At 40.7% G+C, this 13,262-nt stretch overlaps 1 protein-coding gene across 2 annotated transcripts in view; it reads right to left on the bottom strand.

Moving 5' to 3' along the window:
* DENND2C (DENN domain containing 2C) overlaps positions 1-10,791 on the bottom strand; it is a 93,222-nt gene extending 82,431 nt beyond the window's left edge. For both annotated transcript variants that reach the window (XM_027535994.1, XM_027535997.1), the window contains exon 1: positions 10,689-10,791. The gene's annotated coding sequence lies outside the window, so the exon portion shown is untranslated. The remainder of the gene's footprint in view (positions 1-10,688) is intronic.
* Positions 10,792-13,262: the final 2,471 nt, after the last annotated feature.

The following is a 13,262-nucleotide window of genomic DNA, read 5'->3' as shown; positions in this document are numbered from 1 at the left end:
TTGACTAGATGGACCTTTGTTGGCAAAGTAATGTCTCTGCCTTTTAAAATGCTGTCTAGGTTGGTCATAGCTTTCTTTCAAGGAGCAAGCATCTTTTAATTTCATGTCTGCAGTCACCATCTGCAGTGATTTTGGAGCCCAAGAAAATAAAGTCTGTCACTATTTCAATTGTTTGCCCAACTATTTGACATGAAGTGATGGGACTGGATGCCATGATCTTAGGTTTTTGAATGCTGAGTTTTAAGTCAGCTTTTTCACTCTCCTCTTTCACTTTCATCAAGAGGCTCTTTAGTTCTTTGATTCTACCATAAGGGTGGTGTCATCTGCATATCTGAGGTTATTGATATTTCTCCCAGCAATCTTGATTTCAGCTCGCACTTCATCCAGTCCAGCATTTCAGCCCAGTACATTATGTACTATGCATATAAGTTAAATAAGCAGGGTGACAATATACAGCCTTGACGTACTCCTTTCCCTATTTGGAACCAGTCTGTTGTTCCATGTCCAGTTCTAACTGTTGCTTCTTGACCTGCATACAGATTTCTCAGGAGGCAGGTAAGGTGGTCTGGTATTTCCATCTCTTGAAGAATTTTCCACAGTTTGTTGTGATCCACACAGTCAAAGGCTTTGGCATAGTCAATAAGGCAGAAGTAGATGTTTTTCTGGAACTCTCTTGCTTTTTTGATGATTCAGCAGATGTTGGCAATTTGATCTCTGGTTCCTCTGCCCTTTCTAAAGCCAGCTTGAACATTTGGAAGTTCACAGTACACGTACTGTTGAAGCCTGGCTTGGAGAATTTTGAGCATCACTTTGCCAGTCTGTGAGATGAGTGCAATTGTGTGGTAGTTTGAACATTCTTTGGAACTACCTTTCTTTGGAACTGGAATGAAAACTGACCTTTTCCAGTCCTATGGCCACTGCTGAGTTTTTCAAATTTGCTGGCATATTGAGTGTAGCACTTTCACAGCATCATCTTTCAGGATCTGAAATAGCTCAATTGGAATTCCATCACCTCCACTAGCTTTATTCTTAGTGATGTTTCCTAAGACCCACTTGACTTAGCCTTCCAGGATGTCTGGCTCTAGGTGAGTAACCACACCATCGTGGTTATTTGGGTCATGAAGATCTTTTTTGCATAGTTCTGTGTATTCTTGCCACCTCTTCTTAATATCTTCTGTTTCTGTTAGGTCCATACCATTTCTGTCCTTTATCGAGCCCATCTTTGCATGAAATGTTCCCTTGGTATCTCTAATTTTCTTGAAGAGATCTCTAGTCTTTCCCATTCTGTTGTTTCCCTCTATTTCTTTGTATTGATCACTGAGGAAGGCTTTCTTATCTCCTTGCTAGTCTTTGGAACTCTGCATTCAAATGGAAATATCTTTCCTTTTCTCCTTTGCCTTTACCTTCTTTTCTTTTCTCAGCTATTTGTAAGGCCTCCTCAAACAACCATTTTGCCTTTTAGCATTTCTTTTTCTTGGGCAAATGTACAATGTTACAAACCTCTGTCCATAGTTCTTCAGGCACTCTGTCTATCAAATCTAATCCCTTGAATTTATTTGTCACTTCCACTGTATAAATCGTAAGGGATTTGATTCAGGTCATACCTGAATGGTCTAGTAGTTTTCACTACTTTGTTCAATTTAAGTCTGAATTTGGCAATAAGGAGTTCATGATCTGAGCCACAGTTGGCTCCCGGTCTTGCTTTTGCTGACTGTATAGAGCTTCTCCATCTTTGGCTGCAAAGAATATAATCAATCTGATTTCAATATTGACCATCTGGTGATGTCCATGTGTAGAGTCTTCTCTTGTGTTGGTGGAAGAGGGTGTTTGCTATGACCAGTGTGTTCTCTTGGCAAAACTCTGTTAGCCTTTGCCCTGCTTCATTTTGTACTCCAAGGCCAAATTTGCCTGTTATTCCAGGTATCTCTTGACTTCCTACTTTTGCATTCCAGTCCCCTATAATGAAAAGAGGTCTTTTGGGGGCGTTAGTTCTAGAATATCTTGTAGGTCTTCACAGAACCGTTCAACTTCAGCTTCTTTGGCATTTGGTTGGGGCATAGATTTAGATTACTGTAATAGTGAATGGTTTGCCTTGGAAACGAAGAGAGATCATTCTGTCGCTTTTGAGATTCTACTACTTAAAAGTATTTTAAAAATAATATTATATTAGAAACTTATAATAGAGATCCCATCAATTTGGATTGTAAAGTCTGTATCAGATTGTAGCCACCTTATAAGCACTATTGAAATGTCCCATAATGATAGAACAGAGATATGTCAATATGAAAAGGTGCAGTTTTTTATTTTCCACCAACTAAACACCAAACATCATACATGTAACATCCATGCATTATTTTTCATCCATGCATTTTAAACAAAAACTTTTTTCAATAAATGTGTAGCACTTTTTCTCTCATGCCACTGATAATGCAACTAAATAAAATAACAATGAAACTGAAATAAAAAGGAAATTGACATAGTTTTATATACTTTTCTTTCTTTGAAAAGGTTACTGAAAAGTCCAGAATGCTGCTTCCAAAAATCTGTTCATTGTTAAAGATCATAACTTTCATTTGCAACATTAACACAAATACATGGAGTCATTTTCATGTGGTTTTGCACATTTGATAAACCTGTTTTAAAAATTATCTTCGTGAAAGAGAAGATCTTCATGTAAGATATCTTATACTTTTTATTGAGTCACCCTTTCCTCAACATTTTTGTACTTCCAGATGCAGCAAGCCTTGGATTTTTTTGTTTTATGCTTGCTTTCTTCTCCTAATAATTAGACAGTACATTTAGAGGGCAAATTGGTCTAATTTCTTTTTGAACAACAATTATCACTGAACTCAAAAACATCACACTTGAAGAACTTATTTAAAGTTAATAAATAAAAGAGTCTCACCATTGTTACCAACAGCAAAGAAAATCCTGCTACATTCTGCTTGACCTTTAATTACATTAATATAAATTAACTGTGCAATAACCATTGCATTACGATCATCACCAAACTGATCATCACTCTAATTCACATAATATTGCTCTTTTGTTCCATGGTACCCCTTACAGTTTAAGTAGGTACCAGGGAAAAGATGATTTGCAGTAAATATTGTTGAAAACCAGGCTGTGTCATTTCCTCCCAGCAGGCTCTAATATCATCAGCCTTAATAGACTTTTATTTAATCAGAGTATCAAAGAATACAGATAAATATTTAAATACAAAATTATGCTTCATATTGCTAAGTAACCAACTCAAAAATATCCTAGACAGTTGGACTGTTTTGTTTTTTTTCACTCTAATGGAGAAAAAGAGAGAGAGAAAGAAAAAAAACACACTTCTTTTAAGCAGCACCAAGAATAAATCTCACCCTCCTCAAAACTATCCTCTAACATTAACATCTAAACAAGAAAAAAAAATTACAAATATGTCACTTTTATGAATTTAAACTTCGAAGTAAAACTAGTAATTGTCCCCCATGTCCTCTGTTATAAACATTTATCTCTGCTATGAAAACCATGAATGTCAGAAATCTAACTTAAAGAAATACAGGAGAGCATAAATAAAATATATAACTGATATAAATGGATTAATACTGCCTGAACTGAATGTTAAAATTATACTTTCAGGTTCCTAACCAGGAATCTAAGATTTATAAGCAAAAAAATATAAATTTCCTCCTCAAAAACATGAGGTGCAAGAGAAACATCTCAGATGCCAAATGTGAAAAAGTAAGTCCTTTGAACTTCTTTCTCTTATCTCACCATTATTTTTAATTCTTCAATCTTATAATCCGGTTTAATGTCCCTGAAGTGAAGAAAAATTTCATGTTTCCTTTTCCTTAGGAGAAAAATTATTCATGCAGCTTTAAGAGAAAAAAGACAAAAGATTCCATCTTGTCCAATCCTCTGGGAACCAGTGCAGGACACTTCCAATTTTGGTCTTTTATTCCACCCAGCTTTCAATGTCCTCACTTTCACTGAGGAAAAAGATTGCCATTTTACTGGCTCAATAAGGAGTACTGAATACAGAAAAATATTTTCAAATGTATTTTTGATTCTGATAGTGTACAAACTTCCAGGGGCAGTGACTGCAGTGTGATACTCATCATGCTGGGCAGGGCTGCAGCTCCCAGCAGGCCATAGGATCCACAGGATCATAAGGCTGAAAATCCAATACACTCACAACCTCTCTGTATATATAGTCATTCTGTTTTTCATATACAGTATTCAATAAATTACATGAAATAATAGTGTATTATGAAATAGGTCTTTTTTTTTTTTAAATAGGTCTTGTGTTAGATGATTTTGCCTAATTTGGGGCTAAAGTAGGAGTTCTGAGCACATTTAAGATAGATAGTAAAGAATCTGCCTGCAATGTGGGAGACTCGGGCTGGATACCTAGGTCGGGAAGATGCCCTGGAGAAGGGAATGGCAACCCACTTCAGTATTCTTGCCTGGAGAATTCTGTGGACAGAGGGGCCTGGCAGGCTACAATCCATGGGATTGCAAAGAGTCAGACACGACTGAGCGACTAACACTGAACTGAACTGAAGCTAAGCTACAGTGTTTGGTAGGTTAGATGTACTAACCTACCAAATATCGACTTTTGATATTTTTACCTTATCATGAGTTTATCAGAACATAACCCCACAGTAAGTTCAGGAAGATCTGATAAAAGCCCATTTTAAAATAAAATGTTAATATCTCATGTTGTTTATTGACTACTGAACTGGAAGTGAAAAAGAGAATGGTTGTATGGGTACTAAATGGTTGTAAGTGCATCAGTTGGTTGTCCTTCTGATTGTGTGGCTGACTAGGAGCTGACTCCCTGCCTCTGCCCAGCATTAGGAGAGGGTGTCACAAGCATACTGCTAGCCCAGGAAAAATTCCAAGTATAGTTTCTATTGAATACGCACCAATTTTGCACCATCCTAAAGTTGAAGTAACAAAAGTGGAACCAACTTAAACTATATAAGCTATAGTTTATATAGAACTATAATTCCATCTATATAAGCATGGAATTACAAAGTACAGAGGATGAAAAATAACTCTATAATAAGGAGGATCTACTTTCTTGACTGGCTGTGAATCTGCCTTTTTTTTTTTTTTCACCAAGAGATACTCCAATAATAGTTTGGGCAAAACACTTTGGGAATAAACGAATGACTGTCAAGTGAAATTTTAAAAAAACAGGATTCACTTGGATGTAAAAGCTATTTAATCTTCAAATAAAACCCATTTAATTGTTTTATAGTCATAATTAATAAGAAAATAAGTATAAATGAATGAATAATCCCTTCCATTCATACAAAGCAAAATTCTTTGTGTCCCCGCCCTGCAGCTCCTGCCCCAGAGCAATTTCATCTGCTCTTAGGGCTTTAATTCCCACTCTGCTGCTGCTGCTGCTGCTAAGTTGCTTCAGTCATGTCCGACTCTGTGCGACCCCATAGACGGCAGCCCATCAGGCTCCCCCGTCCCTGGGATTCTCCAGGCAAGAATACTTGAGTAGGTTGCCATTTCCTTCTCCATGCATGAAAGTGAAAAGTGAAAGTGAAGTCGCTCAGTCGTGTCCGACTCTGTGCGACCCCATAGACGGCAGCCCACCAGGCTCCCCCGTCCCTGGGATTCTCCAGGCAAGAACACTGGAGTGGGTTGCCATTCCCACTCTGGCTAACTCCTAAATCTGAATCTCCAATCTCAGCCTCCCCTCTGGGCTCTGATCCTCTCTTGCCATCTCTATCTGATGGTTGATAGACATCTCAAACTCATCATGTTCAAATCTTAAACAATTAACTTCCCCCTCCCATTAAAAATTAAATCAAGCTCTTCTATCCAGTTTCCCAAGCTGAGAAACTAAGTTTTCACTTTTCTGTTGACCTTCAAAGCCAATCACTTTTTAAATTCTACGTTTGCAAATGTAAATTCCACAGGTAAATTCACTTGTAAATTCTATATTTTTATCATCTGTCCTCTCCTTTTCATCCCTATTACTATTTTCCTGCTCAGCTCTTAACCTCTCTTATCTGAGCTATTTCAATAGCACCAGCTTTCTAACTTATCTCTCTACCTTTTGCCTCTCCATCCAATCCAGCATCTACATCACACCACCGCCATGTTATCTTTCCTAATTACATAAAGTCCCTCACTGGCTCGCCGTTGTCTTTAGAATCAAGTCCAAAGTCCTCAACATGATACACAGGCCGTTCACCAAACGAAGACTCTCTTTCTCTGAATCATAACTTTTTACATGCCTAATCTGTATGTTGTTTTATAGCACATCCTATACTTCAAAGTATTAAAACCACCTTTAACATCATATTCTATAGTGAAAGATTATGTCAAACAGGAAAAAAATCTTCTTTATTTCAAACGAAAGGCACTGAAATCCCATATTTAACCTAATTTCTAGAAATTTCAGCAATCCTAACATGACTGGGAACCAAGCTCTGCAACCTTTTTGTTTTTTCCAGTTTATTTCCAGGCACCATCTTTTTTAGCCCGATCCCTCATCTCTGTACACTCTGAAGTTTAGTGACAATGTGGACCAAAACACATTCCTGAAACATACCATATACTTCCACCTAATATTTCTGGTTTGCATCCATATCTTCTGTTTCCTTCCCTAACTCAGCAAACTCCTATTCATCCTTCAAAGCCAAATTCAAATATGGTATCATCTCACTAATCCTCCTCTTACCATATATAGAATCATCTTCCCTCATCAATGGTCCAATTAAACTCTTAACTATATCTCTGTTATGGGCTTCCCTGCTAGCTCACCTGGTAAAGAATCCATCTGCAATGCAGGAGACCCTGGTTCAATTCCTGAGGTCAGAAAGATCCCTTGGAGAAGGGAGAGGCTACCCACTCCAGTTTTCTTGGGCTTCCATGGTAGCTCAGACAATAAAGAATCTGCCTGAAATGCAGGAGACCTGGGTTCAATCCCTGGTTTGGGAATCCTTGGGTTGGGATCCCCTGGAGGAGGGTATGGCAACCCAATCCAGTATTCTTGCCTGGAGAATTCCATGGACAGAGGAGCCTGGTGGGCTACAGTCCATGGGGTCGCAAAGAGTGGGACACAACTGAGCGACTAAGCACCACATGGCATGTATCACTGTTGTAACTCTTATCACCATTATCAACATTTAACTTATCCTCTGCAAAAAGACATTTTAAACTTCTTATTGAAAAATAATCACCTCTCATAGTATTAAGATAATGCCATAATTGCAGTAATTGAGTGACTGAGAGAGCTAAAAAACAAAAAGAATCTCATGTCATTCACCAGGAAAAAAATTTTCATATATATATAAAGCATAATTAAGTTTAAGCTTGGATATGCCTTCATCTTTACCTTGCAATATCAGTTTCTCTCTCTCTTTCCTTCTTGTTGAAGAGGTTCTTCACAGAACTTTCTTTTAAGTACTCCTTGGATTTCATTTGTATCTCACTCACAGAATTCTAAACTCAGTATAGTGAAAGGGCTAAGATCAGGATTTTTGGAGCCCAACTGTCTGTCTGAATCCTACCTAGCTCTGGCATATAGGCTGTTTGATATGGGAAAGTCATTCAACATTTCTATGTTGCTTAAAAAGGAGATCATAGTAATAACACTCCTCAAGGTGGTTCTAAGGATTCAATAAGCTAATGCATGTAAGAATTTAGAACACTGCCTAGCCCAAAGCACATCCCAATAAATGCTGGTTGATGTTATCCTTATCATCAGTTGTTAAACAACTTTCTCTGTACTTATGCTAGCCTATAGGGCTTCAGTCCATGGGGTCGCTAAGATGACTGAGCGACCTCACTTTCACTTTTCACTTTTGTGCATTGGAGAAGGAAACGGCAACCCACTCCAGTGTTCCTGCCTGGAGAGTCCCAGGGATGGGGAGCCTGGTGAGCTGCCGTCTATGGGGTCGTACAGAGTCGGACATAACTGAAGCGACTTAACAGAAGCAGCAGCATGGAGTAAAATGTAATCTCCTAGATGGAAGGAATTAAATCCTGCCCATACAAGAATTGTTAGTCTCTCAGTTGGGTCCAACTCTTTGCAACACCATGGACTGTAGCCTGCCAGGTTCCTCTGTTCATGGAATTATCCAGAAAAGAATACTGGAGTGGGTAGCCATTCCCTTCTCAAGGGAGAAGAGACTGACTCCCCGACTTATGGATTGAACCCAGGTCTGCTGCATTTCAGGCAGATTCTTTACTGTCTGTTGATCTTGGCAGACTGAAGCCTTATACTCACATTATTTACTGAGCACCTAATACATTCCAATGCACAGTTTTAGCACTTATATTAGTGTATAGGTGGCTTCTCTGGTGACTCAGATATTGTTGTTTAGTTCATATGTCCTGTCCAACTCTTCTGTAATCCCATGGACAGACACCCACCAGGCCCTCTGTCAACAGGATTTCCCAGGCAAGAATACTGGAGTGGGTTTCCATTTCCTTCTCCAGGGGATCTTCCCAACCGAGGGATCGAACCCACGTCTCCTGCACTGGCAGGCATATTCTTTATCACTGGGCCACCAGGGAAGCTGCCCACATAGGAATGTAAGTGCTAAAACTGTGCCTTAGAATATATTAATACTTAATAAATAATGTGAATATAAGATTTCAGTCCTCCAAGATCAACAGATTAGAAATCAAAGCAAACCTTATATATGGAGTACATGCTTGTAATTGGTGTTTCAAAACATCCATCTTGCACTGAACTGTTGAAACATGTAAAACTGTTAAAGCAAAACAAAAATTATATTCACTAGAAATTTTCCCTCTACTTCTCCATTTAATTTGGTCTTGGTACCCAGTGATCTAAAATTCTTGTCTATAATGCAAGACTTACTACAGATCATTTAAAATAAAATTTCCACGGTTTCCCTGGTGGCTCAGTGGTAAAGAAGCTTCCTGCCAATGCAGAAGGCATGGGTTCGATCCTTGATCCAGGAGGATCCCACATGCCATGGAGCAACAAAGCCCATGTGTCACAACTGTTAAGCTTGTGCTCTAGAACCTGGGAGCTGCAACTGTTGAGCCCATGTGCCACAACTATTGAAGCCCGTGCGATCTAGAGCTGGTCCTCCACAACAAGAGAAGCCACCAAAAGGAGAAGCCCAAGCACTGCAACTAGAGAGTAACCCATACTTGCTGCAACTAGAGAAAAAGCTGTGCAGCAGGCAAGACCGGGCACAGTCACCAGAAAATTAAGAAATTATTTTAATAACAAAATAAAATATAATTTCAAGTTTTAGAAAACTGCCTATTGTCACATCAGAAAAAATAATATTCTTCCTTTATATCCTTATTTAATAAAATCTATCAACACACACACACAAACTAATGAAAAGCCAAGGGACACAATTACTACATTTCCTGGTTTCTGCCTGGGAAACGACTTCAGAACACGCCTACATTTATCCCTAGTCAAAGTGTGCTGGTTACAAACTGTTATTCCTTTTTTCCTTTCCAGTCTTCCCCCAAAACTCCTCACACATTCACAAACCCACAGAAAAGAATGCAAATGTCTATAATAAAAGCTGTACCAAAAAATGCAGCTATATATTAATATATTTTGTTTTGGACAACTTAAATCTTACAAAAGCTAATATAAGTCTCGATTTGAAGCAATACTCCTAGCTTACTTTACCAGGTAACTTAAACTACAACTATTTACCTAAAGCAAAGACACAGATTAACTGCTACCAAACTTCTTGGTAAACGATTCAGTAACAGTGTAGCGTGCCATTCTAGAAAAATTCATTAATTGATGAAAAATGGACCACACTTCCAACAATGGTGATTTGTAAAAAATGAGCTTAAACAATTTACACAGTAAACCCAGATGTAGGGCTTTATCTAAAACACCGTAGGTGGACCGCTAGCTTTAGGGTAAAGGTTTACAAAGAGCCTACTATGTGCCTGGCGCTTAATAGCTGTTTCACAGAATATACAATACCTAACATTTATAGGACACTCTCACTCATCTCATTTGACCCTAAGAATACCGCCTGGCAAAAGCATCCCGATTTTACAGCTAAGGAAACGAGGCCCAGAAAAGTCGACTTTAACCGAGGTATCACATCTGGTACGTGGGTCCTGGCCGAAACTCCCGCCCCTGACTCATATTCTGATCATCTTCTGTCATACTATAATAGTTAGAAACTCTTGGATGTTCCACTGTCCGATTTTTTAAATCAAAATCCTACTTGACGACTTTACTGTGCTCGTCAGGTTCTGTTAAGGCTCAAAACACAGAAAAGCAAAAATGTTTGAAAAACCCACCGTCTCAGCCTGTCGCGGCTTAATACTGACGAAAGCCCCGCGTTTCCTCCTGAATGCGGAGAGCTCCCTGCTTCTTCCCCAGGACTGCCGAGCGCCCCCGAGCGCCACCCGGACAAAGGTCCCCGCGCCCCGAGGTGAGCGGCGGGGAGACCCTCAGTCAGGCTCCATCACAGCCGCCTCCGCCGACCAGCGGGCTCCCAAATCCAGAGTTCGCTGGGCGCGGGGCCGCACGCTCGTGAGTCCCTCCAGGCCGGGGAGGTGCCGACACCGCCGCCAGCCGGCTCCCGCTCTGCGACCGGACGGCTCCCAACGCTCCAAGGCCCGGCTCCCAACGTGCGACACCCTCCGCTGCGAGGGGCCGAAGCCCCTGCCTCACAACCCGCCCCAGGTCACCCCGCTCTTACCTGCGCTGGGCCTCGAGGCCGCCTCCGCCTCTGGGCAGCCGGGCTTAGTCCTCTCAGCCGAGGCGCCAGGTCTGCTGAGTTCCACTTGGGGTGGGCTCTGTCCCGCCCCCGCGGACCCGGCCGCAGGCCTCGCCCCGGCCCGGCCAAGCCCTGTTCTTATTGGCTCATGTTCCCACCCCTCACCTTTGGACCCGCCCTTGGACCCGCCCCCGGCACCGCCCGAGGACCTTCCTGCGGGGAACCGCCCCCGCTCGAGTCCAGTGTCGGGGCCAGAACCTTGCCCAGGAGCCTGGTTTCCAAGAGGCTGCGCTCCGGCAGGCAAGCGGCAGCCACGGCTGTCGTCCGGCCGAGCCTCTAGACAAAGTTCCTTAGTCACCGTGCCTGCCGTCCAACAGGCTCCACGGCGATGGACAAGAACTTTACATAATGTTGACTCTTCACAGCTACCCGTGAGACAAAGCCTAATCAAGAAATTCAAATGGCACCTCACTCAAGGAAACCGTACTGTCTCCTGCCAACGAATGTAGAAGGCCTGGTGTCTCCAGTGAAAGAGCAGCATCATTTCTCAGGCTGAGCTCAGGGGGGCAAAAATGTCTCCGGCAGTTGCAATACAGCCCCACTTGAAACGTACAGCTGAATATAACGCTCCCCGACACTTGAGGCTTGAAATCCCAGAGCAGAATTGCCTTTGATACTCCCAGTGCCTGAGGTCGGCTCCCACGCCCTGTTGTGACATGATTAAGCGCTGCGCCTGCAACACGCTCGTCCTCAGGTATGTGCATGGCGCGGTGCCTACTGCGAGCAGCAGCCCAGTTTCACTAAGGCTGCTAGTCAAGGATGAGTTGAGCCTGTTTCCCAGGCACTTGCTAACTACCCCACCCCACCTGGGCCCGCCCGATTCCACCCTACCCTGCGCCATGCTACTGGAGCCTCTTGGATCTGGTAACCAAACTCTTCCCACAACTGTTCACATGAAGGTACCAAAATAGAAGACCAGAAAGAGCGGTGTTTGGTCACACATCACAGATGACTGTCACAGGCCAACTTAGCCAAAGGAGTAAAAGCTGCATATCCCAAACCGTTGTGAAACCATGAGCTATGGGGAATAAAACAGGAATTATCTTCTATAATGGTGGGGGAGGGGAGGGAAGGAATGTCAAGACATATTTTTAATCACTTCTCAATGAGGAAATAAATGTGAATATTGTTTGCAGTAAATTTTGAACAACGATCGGACCCCTCCCCCTCACCACCAAAAAAATCCTTGTGTATTTAGAAAACTCCCCAAACAATTGTTTAAGATAAAATGTTGGGCTAAAATAGTGTGGTTTTGAAATTTATTTCAAAATTCAGATTTATTCCAGACTTTGCATTCAGGAAGATTATAAGCCAAAATGAGTAGATCAAATTCCAAGTACTAAATATGAAACCAAATCTTCATCTTCATCCTCTCTATGGATGTAATAAATGACGTGGATGTATTCTACTGCCCTCTCATGGGTAAGATGGAGATATACATAATGGTAGTTCATGCCTTTTTAAATCTGAGAATAGAAAGTTTAATTTGGCAGTTTGTATTATTTTGGTAACAAAGAGGTCAAGGTAAAAGAAAAATCAGGTTGTCTAAGGGACTTAAAAATACTCAGCAAAGAGAACTTCAACTTCAGAAACCAGGGAGAGATTTCATACACCAGGGCTAGTACAAACATGTTGTTGGAATCACACCTATGCTTAGGACCACTTGTACAGAATGTAGAAGCATATAGGAATTTGCTTTTAATTTTTTTTTCCTTTTGAAATGTCTTTATTTTCTAAGATATTTCACAAAATGTTCCTTTTCACATTTGTACCTACTCATGCTGTAACTTCATGCTGTGAACAGTTTTATACTAGTTGTAGTCTATAAAAGAATGAGATCTTATTCCTTATACCTTTGCTGTCTAGGTATGTACCAGACTGATATTTTAGATGTTTGGTCAGTAATTGTTTATTGAATAAGGTGAATGAAGTTATCAGCCCAACCACTAGATGGCAACACAACTGTGTGTGTATAGAAGTATAGTCTGGTTAATAGGAATTCCACTTGACCTTGAGTAACAGGAATGATTCTAAAAAGTTACACGTGTAACTTTTCTTTTGGTAAATAAAATCATTTAAAATGTACCACTACTGCTGAGTATAACTTAATTGTGAATTACATTCTTAAAACTAAGAATCATTTTGTAAGATAAATTCTCCGTAACAACTCATAATTACAGATTTTCTATATTGGGTTACACCACTTCTGTTTTTGTCTAAGAAAGTCACTCTTCAGCTGTATCCTGTCAAAAGGACTTTTCAGTGGTCTAAATGCCTTTAGCAAGTTCCATTCTGTAAACCAAAAGCCTGCATTCTCCCTATAACTAATCATTTGCTTGTATTTTTGCCTTGCCTTAATAACTATTTTGCCTGAAAGTCATGACTCTAGAGTCAGACAAACCCAGGTTTCCATTGCTACCTCTTCCTAGGTATATCTTTATATAGGTCACTAATCTCAGTTTACTTATCTTCCCCAAAATGGGGACAATAATATCT

Source organism: Bos indicus x Bos taurus, chromosome 3 (genome assembly GCF_003369695.1).
Source record: "Bos indicus x Bos taurus breed Angus x Brahman F1 hybrid chromosome 3, Bos_hybrid_MaternalHap_v2.0, whole genome shotgun sequence".
In the NCBI taxonomy this organism is placed as follows: Eukaryota; Metazoa; Chordata; class Mammalia; order Artiodactyla; family Bovidae; genus Bos; species Bos indicus x Bos taurus.
Note: the sequence above shows the minus strand (reverse complement) of the source record. Positions and strands in the feature narration are given on the sequence as shown.